Source organism: Bufo gargarizans, chromosome 1, assembly GCF_014858855.1.
Source record: "Bufo gargarizans isolate SCDJY-AF-19 chromosome 1, ASM1485885v1, whole genome shotgun sequence".
NCBI classification, from domain to species: Eukaryota; Metazoa; Chordata; class Amphibia; order Anura; family Bufonidae; genus Bufo; species Bufo gargarizans.
The window spans coordinates 122,480,531-122,493,042 of record NC_058080.1 but is presented as its reverse complement, the minus strand read 5'-3'; positions in this window follow the sequence as shown (position 1 = coordinate 122,493,042).

Below are 12,512 nucleotides of genomic sequence, written 5' to 3'. Positions count from 1 at the left end.
ACTGAATGCAATGATGTGGAGATGGCAAATGTCAATATTTTATTTGTAATAGAACGTAGATGACAGATCAAACGTTTAATCCGAGTAAATGTATCATTTTAAAGGAAAAATACGTTGATTAAAATTTTCACGGTGTCAACAAATCCCCCAAAAGTTGGGACAAGTAGCAATAAGAGGCTGGAAAAAGTAAATTTGAGCATAACGAAGAGCTGGAAGACCAATTAACAATAATTAGGTCAATTGGCAACATGATTGGGTATAAAAAGAGCTTCTCAGAGTGACAGTGTCTCTCAGAAGCCAAGATGGGTAGAGGATCACCAATTCCCACAATGTTGCGCAGAAAGATAGTGGAGCAATATCAGAAAGGTGTTACCCAGCGAAAAATTGCAAAGACTTTGCATCTATCATCAACTGTGCATAACATCATCCGAAGATTCAGAGAATCTGGAACAATCTCTGTGCGTAAGGATCAAGGCTGTAAAACCATACTGGATGCCCGTGATCTCCGGGCCCTTAAACGACACTGAACCACAAGCAGGACTGCTACTGTAAAGGAAATCACAGAATGGGCTCAGGAATACTTCCAGAAACCATTGTCAGTAAACACAATCCACCGTGCCATCCGCCTTTGCAAGCTGAAACTCTACAGTGCAAAGAAGAAGCCATTTCTAAGCAAGATCCACAAGCTCAGGCGTTTTCACTGGGCCAGGGATCATTTAAAATGGAGTGTGGCAAAATGGAAGACTGTTCTGTGGTCAGACGAGTCACGATTCAAAGTTCTTTTTGGAAATCTGGGACGCCATGTCATCCGGACCAAAGAGGACAAGGACAACCCAAGTTGTTATCAACGCTCAGTTCAGAAGCCTGCATCTCTGATGGTATGGAGTTGCATGAGTGCGTGTGGCATGGGCAGCTTGCATGTCTGGAAAGGCACCATCAATGCAGAAAAATATATTCAGGTTCTAGAGCAACATATGCTCCCATCCAGACGTCATCTCTTTCAGGGAAGACCCTGCATTTTTCAACAAGATAATGCCAGACCACATTCTGCATCAATCACAACATCATGGCTGCGTAGGAGAAGGATCCGGGTACTGAAATGGCCAGTCTGCAGTCCAGATCTTTCACCTATAGAGAACATTTGGCGCATCATAAAGAGGAAGGTGCAACAAAGAAGGCCCAAGATGATTGAACAGTTAGAGGCCTGTATTAAACAAGAATGGGAGAGCATTCCTATTTCTAAACTTGAGAAACTGGTCTCCTCAGTCCCCAGACATCTGTTGAGTGTTGTAAGAAGAAGGGGAGATGCCACACAGTGGTGAAAATGGCCTTGTCCCAACTTTTTGGGGATTTGTTGACACCATGAAATTCTGATTCAACATATTTTTCCCTTAAAATGGTACATTTTCTCAGTTTAAACTTTTGTTCCGTGATTTATGTTCTATTCTGAATAAAATATTAGAAGTTGGCACCTCCACATCATTGCATTCAGTTTTTATTCACAATTTGTATAGTGTCCCAACTTTTTTGGAACCCAGTTTGTAATTATGTTCAAAATATACAGCAGGTAGAAGAGTAGCATGAGTCACAAAAAAGTATGTGATGTTGCAGAAGCTGTATGTGAGTATGTCTGCGAAGGTTCTCATTTATCCAGGTCATGGTATATCTGTAAAGAATAAATCAAGGCAACTGGACTTACTGTAGATTTCTTGAAAACGTTTCACTCATTCTTCGAGCGAGCTTTCTCAATTCAGAATTGAGAAAGCTCGTTGGAAGAACGAGTGAAACGTTTTCAAGAAATCTACAGTAAGTCCAGTTGCCTTGATTTATTCTTTACAGATGTATATAAGTATACAATAACAGTGAGAATAAGCTCAGAGTTTACAGCCGTGTTACCACAGGCAATAGGCTTAGTGGTTACAGTCTTACAAGTGTCAACAAATTTGGTGGTTTCAGAGTCTCAATAAGGCACAGGCAAATATAACACAGTCCCTTTAAGAGTCAACATGTCACTCTCCATCTGTAGTTATCCCCGCTTGTCGACTTCCTGTTTATGGAATTTTTGGTCGTAGCAAAATGAGGATGGTTGTAATAAGGGGCAGACTGGGAACTTAAACTGGCTCTGGAAAAAATCTTAAAAGTGGCCTTAAAGGCAAGTTCAAATCAACAGAAGGCAGGTTCGACAGAAGTAGGGGGAGCCAGCAATACCATAATGCAGAACTAAATACCACCCCAGGAGACCAAAATATCACAGTGCAGCACAAAATACTGCTGCCTCTGCCGCAGTATGAAACTGTATCATCGTCCTGAGGACCTGCATAATTATATCATATGACCCTGTCCAGCTGTCAAAAACAGCTAAGGGGTTTGGAGATCAAACCTATTGGCAAGGCCGGCGTCAGCACCCGGCATACCCGGGCAAGTGCAGGGGCCCACAGCTCCTGCGGGGGTCCACAGCACAGCTGCCAGAGGCCAAAAGCAATGAGCTCATTGCTGGAGCGCTGGGTCCTGTTACTCACTGCTCAGCTCCCAGTGCTCCTCCCCTCCTTCAGGCCAGCCACACTCTGAATGGTGAAGCAGGAAGACTTCTCCCCGCTCCACCATTCAGCCTGCAGACACAGATCACGCTGCCGGCATGTGTGGGCGGAGCCTGCAGCCCTGCAATCTTCACAAGCTCTGCCTACAGTGTGCTGCAGAGCGATCTATGCGTGCAGGGAAGAGAGGACTGTGAGCTTCAGGAACGGGACAAGGTGAGTAGTTACTGTGTGTTTTTGGTTTTAATACAGGGGGTCACAGAAAACTTTTTTACTATGGAGGGGGCACAGAGGTCTTTATTACTATGGAGGGGGCACACAGGACTTTATTACTATGGAGTGGGCACAGAGGTCTTTATTACTATGGAGGGGCACGGAGGGCATTTCTACTATGGAGGGCGAAAAGAGGGCATTACTACTCTGGGGGAGGTACAGAGGGCATTACTAATGTGAAGGGGGCACAATGGGCATTTCTACTATGGAGGGGCACAGAGCCAGAGGGAATTACTACAATGAAGGGGGCACAGTGGGTATTATTACTGTGAAAGGGGCACAATGGGGATTTCTACTATGAAGGGGGCACAATGGGGATTATTACTGTGAAGGGGCACAGATAGGGCATTACAACTCTGAAAGGGGCACAGAGAGGGCATAACTTCTGTGAGAGGGAACAATGTAGGCAAAACTACTGTAAGGGGGCATACATCTGTACAAAACTACTGTGAAGGTTGTACAATGAGGGCAATACTACTGTGAGGGGTCACAATTTTTTTAAAGTATTGGGGGGGGTGCCAGAGAAAGGAGCATCCCGGATGCCAAACACCGTACTCACATCACTGAAGCAGGGAACTATTTGCTCCCGGCTCCACCATTGAGTCGCCAGCACTCCACAGGGGCAAGATGTCCTCACACATCGTCCTGCTGATCTGTGTAGGAGGAGGAGCAGGTCAGGCTGGGAATCAGCCTCTACTCATCCTACACAGCAGCGAGATGTGTCACAGTATCCTGCTGCTGCTGAGCATGACCACTGTAAAGGGGGCACATATCATGGCATATCCACCGTAAGAGGGCACATATGCCAAGATGTGTGCCCCCCGTCACAGTAGATATGCCAAGATATCAACTATGAGGGAGCACATATCATGGCATATCCACCGTAAGAGGGCACATATCTTGGCATATCTACTGCGACGGGGGCACACATCTTGGCATATAAACTGTGAGGGGGCACATATTTTGGGATATCTACTGTGAAGGGGGCACATATATTGGCATATTTACTGTGAGGGGGCACATATCTTGGCATATCAACTGTGAGGGGGCACATATTTTGGGATATCTACTGTGAAGGGTCACATATCTTGGCATATCTACTGTGAGGGGGGCACATATTTTGGCATATCTACTATGAAGGGGTCATATGTGTGAATAGACCTGAGGGACTGAAACACTGGGTAGAAAATAAAAGTACCATAGGCACATAAGGACTGTGGTGAAACCAACCTTGCCACTGGGTTTTGGAGGGGCCTGGCTACCAGCCTCTTGCCTCAGGATTATGGCCCATACTAACTTTAAAGAAGAAGACAGACTGGCCGCACAGCTTAAATCTGTCTTTGGAATTGTATTTTATGTTATGTGAGGGTACCCAGATAGCTAATTTTATTGTATTCGTGTAGTCTGAGTGCCATTCACCTAATAATATGCACTCAGACTTGAGCTATCTGGGGATATGTTAAATGTCTGTGTTTACTGTAAGGGTTGTGACATTGTATGTTTAAATGGTGATTTCTGTTCTGTTGTCCCCATGTGTGTATTGGCGATTTCCCTTTGTCCTGAGAGATAATTGAATTACTCCTCGGGTGTCTCCAGGGCAGAGAGGAGGAAACCATGATGCATTGTGGGGATGTATTGTGTCTGTGTATCCTGAATTGCTGCATATCTGTCCTGTGTCACAGTCTTCCTTCTGGTCCCCTAGGGGTGTGTCCACCAGATGGGGACCTGCATAAATACGGGCTAGTAGCCCTCAATAAAGAGTGCCTGTTTTATCCTTCATCATGTTGAGGCTGGTGTTTGGGTAACTGATCAACACTGGGGGATTGCTATACGCTGAAGATTTGCTATACTCCCCTGGCATAACTACTAGCTCTTGTAAGAGCTGTTCCTGCTCTCTGGATGTAGGAGAGGTTCACCCACTGGATGCTGAATCCCGGTCTTGGGTCCAGCGTGGGTGGAGGACAGTGAGACCCCAACCAAGCTGCGGCGGTTCGTGGGGTCTGCAGTGCGTACGGTGTCAAGTGGAGTGCTTGGAGTCCTCGGAAAGCACTAGGAGCATCTATCGACGGAGGTACCCGGTCGGGGTGCCAGGAGATCCGTTACATTTGGTGGCAAGCAGTGGGTTGGCGTCCTAGTGTGAGGAGAAGCAGCTTGAAGACACCGTTCGTGGAGTATATTGAGGACAACGCTAGTATCTGTACAGCGCCCCTGGCTACAGCAGGATGGAATCGGCTAGTCTTCAAACAGCGTTCCACTACGATGAGGAAGACCTGGATTGCCGGGATGCATTAAGGAAATACATCTGGTGCCAGGCCCTGGGTAATGTACAATACCAGCGAGGTGAGAGTCTCCCCAGTGTAGAGCAGTGATTGCAGAAGCAAGTGGCCCTGCGGATGCCCTTCCTGGGAGAGCAGCCCCTGGAGGAATGGGTGAAGGAACTAGAGCACCGGGTATGGCAGGAGCTATGTTTGGAGGAGGCCTACCTGGCACTCTGGTGGTATATGGCACAGTATATACCCTGGACAGCTGAGCATGACAAGCCAGAGGGAGAGGAGTTTTATGGTCCTGGCTTGTTATGGGAGTCCTTTGCAGAGCCTGACTTCGGGAGCCCTGCACAGTCCAGACTTCTGAACATCTTCTACGAGAGAGAGGCTAGGCAGGATTGGGATGACCCCCACGAGGTAGAGAAAGACCTGGCTCACCTAGCGAACCTGGAGTGGGAACTGGAGCAGGACTACAGAGATCTCTTCCACTCCATTGAGAGGGCTCAGCGAGAGAGCAGAGTGTCACACCCAGGTCCAGAGCCCTTCAGCTGGGTGGATATTGTGGAGGTTTACTGGGAAGACCTGACTGAAGTATCCCCTGCTTCAGTACCAGATACACAGGTAGGGGACCTCATAGACTGGTCCTGGGGGGAACCCCATATGGCAGGTGGAGATGGGACCGAGGTCTCTCCACCTGCCCTACAGATATGCTGGGCAGTCGGCCCAGATCCCCAACGGCAGCCGGAGTTTCAGGGAGTAGAAACAGTTGGTCCTGCTCCCCAGCGGCAGGGTACTTTGAAGGGAGAGGAGACAACTGGTCTCTCTCCCCAACCACAGGGGGACAGCACCCCTAACTCCAATGATGCCGATGGGACCGCAGTCTCTGCACCAGGCCTACCGGGATGCTGGACGGCCGGTACAGAGTCCCCACCGACCCCGCAGGAAAGCCTGGAGGAGGAGGTAAGCGATCCCTCCTCTCCACAGCTGATCCGCAACAAGGTCCTGGGGGTAGGATTCCCTGACCCCATCCCAGCGGAAGAGCTGGCATCTGGGAAGAGCGCAGTTGGCCTCTGCCCTCCTCTATCCTCTTCTCCAGAGGCTGACTCCACACCAGCTTCCCCAGCAGAAGAACTGGCATCTGGGCAGAACACAGTTGGCCACTGCCCTCCCCTATCTTCTTCTCCAGAGGCTGACTTTCCACAGGCTACCCCTGCGGAAGCGCTGGCATCTGGGCAGAGCGCAGTCGGCCTCTGCCCTCCCCTATCCTCTTCTCCAGAGCCGGACTTCCCACAGGCTACCCCAGCGGAAGAGCTGGCATCGGGGCAGAGCGCAGTCGGCCTCTGCCCACCAAGTACCTACAGCTCCAAGCTAGAGAGCAACAAGGAAGCAAGGAGTAGCAGATGCCCCCTCAACAGCTGGGGACATACAGAACAGAGCCAGGCCCCAAAATTCAACAGGTCCAGTATTGGGTTGTGGGTAGACTGCCAGACTAACTCAGATACCAACCGGCATGAGGTCAGGTATCTGGTTAGTCTTCCCTGGGAGGGGGAGATGTGTGGCGAAACCAACCTCGCCACTGGGTTTTGGAGGGGCCTGGCTACCAGCCTCTTGCCTCAGTATTATGGCCCATACTAACTTTAAAGGAGAAGACAGACCGGCCGCACAGCTTAAATCTGTCTTTGGAATTGTATTTTATGTTATGTGAGGGTACCCAGATAGCTAATTTTATTGTATTTGTGTAGTCTGAGTGCCATTCACCTAATAATATGCACTCAGACTTGAGCTATCTGGGGATATGTTAAATGTCTGTGTTTACTGTAAGGGTTGTGACATTGTATGTTTAAATGGTGATTTCTGTTCTGTTGTCCCCATGTGTGTATTGGCGATTTCCCTTTGTCCTGAGAGATAATTGAATTACTCCTCGGGTGTCTCCAGGGCAGAGAGGAGGAAACCATGATGCATTGTGGGGATGTATTGTGTCTGTGTATCCTGAATTGCTGCATATCTGTCCTGTGTCACAGTCTTCCTTCTGGTCCCCTAGGGGTGTGTCCACCAGATGGGGACCTTCATAAATACGGGCGGGTAGCCCTCAATAAAGAGTGCCTGTTTTATCCTTCATCATGTTGAGGCTGTTTGGGTAACTGATCAACACTGGCGGATTGCTATACGCTGAAGATTTGCTATACTCCCCTGGCATAACTACTAGCTCTTGTAAGAGCTGTTCCTGCTCTCTGGATGTAGGAGAGGTTCACCCACTGGAAGCTGAAGCCCGGTCTTTGGTCCAGCGTGGGTGGAGGACGGTGAGGCCCCAACCAAGCTGCGGCAGTTCGTGGGGTCTGCAGTGCAAACGGTGTCAAGTCGAGTGCTTTGAGTCCTCGGAAAGCACTAGGAACATCTATCGACGGAGGTACCCGGTCGGGGTGCCAGGAGATCCATTACAAGGACTGATTCACATATATCCGCTCTGTAGCATGCTCTGTGTAAGGTATTTCATCTATAATACATGCAGTTTCATTGCTGTAAGCGTGATGCAAAATGCCACAAGGGGGCCTACTGAGACTTTATCACCCAAGGGTCCACATGAATCTTGCTCTATAAAAATAGCATATGATCTAACCTGTCAGATGAACATTGTAAAAAAACAAACAGACATTTTTTTTGTAACCTTGCCTAATATAAAGTGATCAAAAATCATATGTACCCCAAAATAGCATCAATAAAACTGTCACCTTATCCCGTAGTTTCCAAAATTGGGTAGCTTTTTGGTTGTTTCTACCGTAGGGTGCGTCAGGGGGACTTTAAATGGGACATGGTGTCTAAAAACCAGTCCATTAAAATCTGCTCTCCAAAAACCATATGGCGCTCCTTTTCTTCTGCGCCCTGCCATGTGCCCATACAGCAGTTTACAACCTTATATTGGGTCTTTCTGTAAACTGCAGTATCAGGGTAATTGAGTTTGAGTTTTGTTTGTCTGTTATCCCTTGCTGTGTTACAGGAAAAATTTATTAAAATGGAAAATCTGCCAAAAAGTGACATTTAGAAATGCCATCTTCATTTTTCTTTAATTCTTGTGGAACATCTAAGGGGTCAGTTTTGAATAACTTATGGTGTAGTTAAAAAAAAAATATTATTTTTTTGAGTGGTTTCTGTTATGTCAGCCCCACAAAGTGACCTCATAACTAAACTGGTCCTTAAAAAAGTGGGTTTTGGAAATTTTCCTAAAAAATGTAAGAATTCTAAGCCTTCTAATGACCTAAAAAAAATACATCTACAAAATGATGCCAACATAAAGTAGGCATATGGGAAATGTAAAGTAATAACTATTTTGTGAGGTGTCACTATCTGCCTTAAAAGCAGAGAAATTAAAAAACAAATTTATAAGTGATTTATATTGACTCAAATTTACCACTATCATGAAGTACAATGTGTCATGAGAAAACAGTGTCATAATTGCTTGGATAAGTAAAAGTGTTCCAAAGTTATCACCACATAAATTGACACGTCAGATTTCTAAAATTTGGCCTGGTCCTTAACCACCTCAGCTTCCCTAGCTTAAACCCCCTTATTGACCAGACCACTTTTTACACTTCTGCACTACACTACTTTCACCGTTTATTGCTCGGTCATGCAACTTACCACCCAAATGAATTTTACCTCCTTTTCTTCTCACTAATAGAGCTTTCATTTGGTGGTATTTCATTGCTGCTGACATTTTTACTTTTTTTGTTATTAATCAAAATTTAATGATTTTTTTGCAAAAAAATGACATTTTTCACTTTCAGCTGTAAAATTTTGCAAAAAAAAAACTACATCCATATATACATTTTTCGCTAAATTTATTGTTCTACATGTCTTTGATAAAAAAAAAATGTTTGGGCAAAAGAAAAAATGGTTTGGGTAAAAGTTATAGCGTTTACAAACTATGGTACAAAAATGTGAATTTCCGCTTTTTGAAGCAGCTCTGACTTTCTGAGCACCTGTCATGTTTCCTGAGGTTCTACAATGCCCAGACAGTAGAAAACCCCCACAAATGACCCCATTTCGGAAAGTAGACATCCTAAGGTATTCGCTGATGGGCATAGTGAGTTCAAAGAACTTTTTATTTTTTGTCACAAGTTAGCGGAAAATTATGATTTTTTTATTTATTTATTTTTTCTTACAAAGTCTCATATTCCACTAACTTGTGACAAAAAATAAAAACTTCCATTAACTCACTATGCCCATCACAAAATACCTTGGGGTGTCTTCTTTCCAAAATGGGGTTACTTGTGGCGTAGTTATACTGCCCTGGCAATTTAGGGGCACAAAATCTGTAAAAAATGACCGGTGAAATCCGAAAGGTGCACTTTGGAATGTGGGTCCCTTTGCCCACCTAGGCTGCAAAAAAGTGTCACACATCTGGTATCGCCGTACTCAGGAGAAGTTGGGGAATGTGTTTTGGGGTGTCATTTTTCATATACCCATGCTGGGTGAGAGAAATATCTTGGCAAAAGACAACTTTTCAATTTTTTTTATACAAAGTTGGCATTTGACCAAGATATTTATCTCACCCAGCATGGGTATATGTAAAATGACACCCCAAAACACATTCCCCAACTTCTCCTGAGTACGGCGATACCACATATGTGACACTTTTTTGCAGCCTAGATGCGCAAAGGTGCCCAAATTCCTTTTAGGAGGGCATTTTTAGACATTTGGATCCCAGACTTCTTCTCACGCTTTGGGGCCCCTAAAAAGCCAGGGCAGTATAAATACCCCACATGTGACCCCACTTTGGAAAGAAGACACCCCAAGGTATTCAATGAGGGGCCTGGCGAGTTCATCGAAATTTTTTTTTTGGGCATAAGTTAGCGGAAATTGATATTTTTTTTTTCTCACAAAGTCTCACTTTCCGCTAACTTGGGACAAAAATTTAAATCTTTCATGGACTCAGTATGCCCCTCAGCGAATACCTTGGGGTGTCTTCTTTCCAAAATGGGGTCAGTTGTGGGGTGTTTGTACTGCCCTGGCATTTGAGGGTCTCCGCAATCATTACATGTATGGCCAGCATTAGGAGTTTCTGCTAGTCTCCTTATATTGAGCATACAGGTAATGAGATTTTTTTTTTCCGTTCAGCCTCTGGGCTGAAAGAAAAAAATGAACGGCACAGATTTCTTCATTCGCATCGATCAATGGGGATGAAAAAATCTCTGCCAAAAAAAAAAAGGAGGGGAAAGGCGTCTGCCAGGACATAGGAGCTCCGCCCAACATCCATACCCACTTAGCTCGTATGCCCTGGCAAACCAGATTTCTCCATTCACATCAATCGATGTGGATGAATAAATCATTGCCGGGATTTTTATTATTTTTTTATATAGAAAGTGTTTGCCAAAGCATAGGAACACCGCCTCCTCCTCAGCTCATATGCCTTGGCAAACGTATCTTTTACTGCAGAGGAGAAATCTCGTCTTGCAGTACCGCATACACCGACTTGCGTGTAATCTGACAGCAGCGCAATGCTTCTGTCAGAATGCACATCAGTGCTGCAGCTAGTCGATCGGTTGGTCCACCTGGAAGGTAAAAAAATAAATAAATATGAAAAAAACAGGCCGCAACGCAATCATTTTTTTAACTTTGGAACAGAACATATAAACTTTAACTTTTTGAACTGAACATTAACCTTTTTGCTTACTGGTGTTTTTTTTGTTGTTTTTTTTTACCTTTATAGAACAAACCTCTCCTTCCCCATGGGTCAATGTGCAAAGCGCAAATCGCCCAAAGATGTGGCGAAGTGCGTTATGCACTTTGTCCCAGGTGAAAGGAGACATTTGCAGCAGCTGAGTGAATGGGCCCTAATAGCCCTGTGTGCCTGTCCTGGTGAGATGTGATCCCTATGCTAGGTGTACCTGTGTGTGGTACTTCTGGAAACACTCCCCTAAGCATAGGGCAGGGTGGTCAGGACAGTCAGGACAGAAATAGCGGGTGTCACGCCTTATTCCACTCCTGCTACAGACACAACATCTTTTTCGGGGTGACGGTTGGGTTGAGGTACCGGCAACAACATTGGGGAAATGTCGCTCGTGTAGACGGCTAACTACACTGGTGGATGGGGCCATGGAACCTCCTGGGGTACAGGAGGTTCTCGATGATCTCTTCCTGAAATTTGAGGAAGGATCGTGTTCTCCCAGCCTTACTGTAGAGAACAAAACTATTATACAGAGCCAATTGAATCAAATATACAGACACCTTCTTATACCAGCGTCTGGTTCTGCGGGACACTAAATACGGAGACAACATCTGGTCATTGAAGTCCACCCCTCCCATGTGAAAGTTATAGTCGTGGACTGAGAGGGGCTTTTCAATGACACGGGTTGCTCGCTCAATTTGGATTGTCGTGTCTGCGTGAATGGAGGAGAGCATGTAAACGTCACGCTTGTCTCTCCATTTCACCGCGAGCAGTTCTTCGTTACACAAGGCAGCCCTCTCCCCCCTTGCAAGACGGGTGGTAAAGAGCCGTTGGGGGAAGCCCGCGCGACTAGTTCGCGCGGTGCAACAGGCGCCAATCTGTTCTAGAAACAAATGCCTAAAGAGGGCCACACTTGTGTAGAAATTGTCCACATAAAGATGGTACCCCTTGCCGAATAAGGGTGACACCAAGTCCCAGACTGTCTTCCCACTGCTCCCCAGGTAGTCAGGGCAACCGACCGGCTCCAGGGTCTGATCTTTTCCCTCATAGACACGAAATTTGTGGGTATAGCCTGTGGCCCTTTCACAGAGCTTATACAATTTGACCCCATACCAGGCGCGCTTGCTTGGGATGTATTGTTTGAAGCCAAGGCGCACGGTAAAATGTATTAGGGACTTGTCTATGCAGATGTTTTGCTCTGGGGTATACAAATCTGCAAATTTCTGGTTGAAATGGTCTGTGAGGGGCCGAATTTTGTGGAGCCGGTCAAAAGCTGGGTGGCCTCTGGGACGGGAGGTGGTGTTGTCGCTAAAGTGCAGGAAACGCAGGATGGTCTCAATTCGTGTCCTGGACATAGCAGCAGAGAACATGGGCATGTGATGAATTGGGTTTGTGGACCAATATGACCGCAATTCATGCTTTTTAGTTAGACCCATGTTGAGGAGAAGGCCCAGAAAAATGTTAATTTCGGAAACTTGGACTGGTTTCCACCGGAAAGGCTGGGCATAAAAGCTTCCCGGGTTGGCGGCTATAAATTGTGTGGCATACCGATTTGTTTCTGCCACAACTAAGTCTAAGAGCTCCGCAGTCAAGAACAGCTAAAAAAATCCCAGGCCCGAACCGATCTGAGCTGTCTCCACCCGAACTCCAGACTGGGCGGTGAAAGGGGGAACTACAGGTACGGCTGAAGTTGGGGACTGCCAATCAGGGTTTGCCAGCACCTCAGGGATTCTAGGGGCTCTACGGGCCCGTCTTTGCGGTGGCTGCGACGGGGTA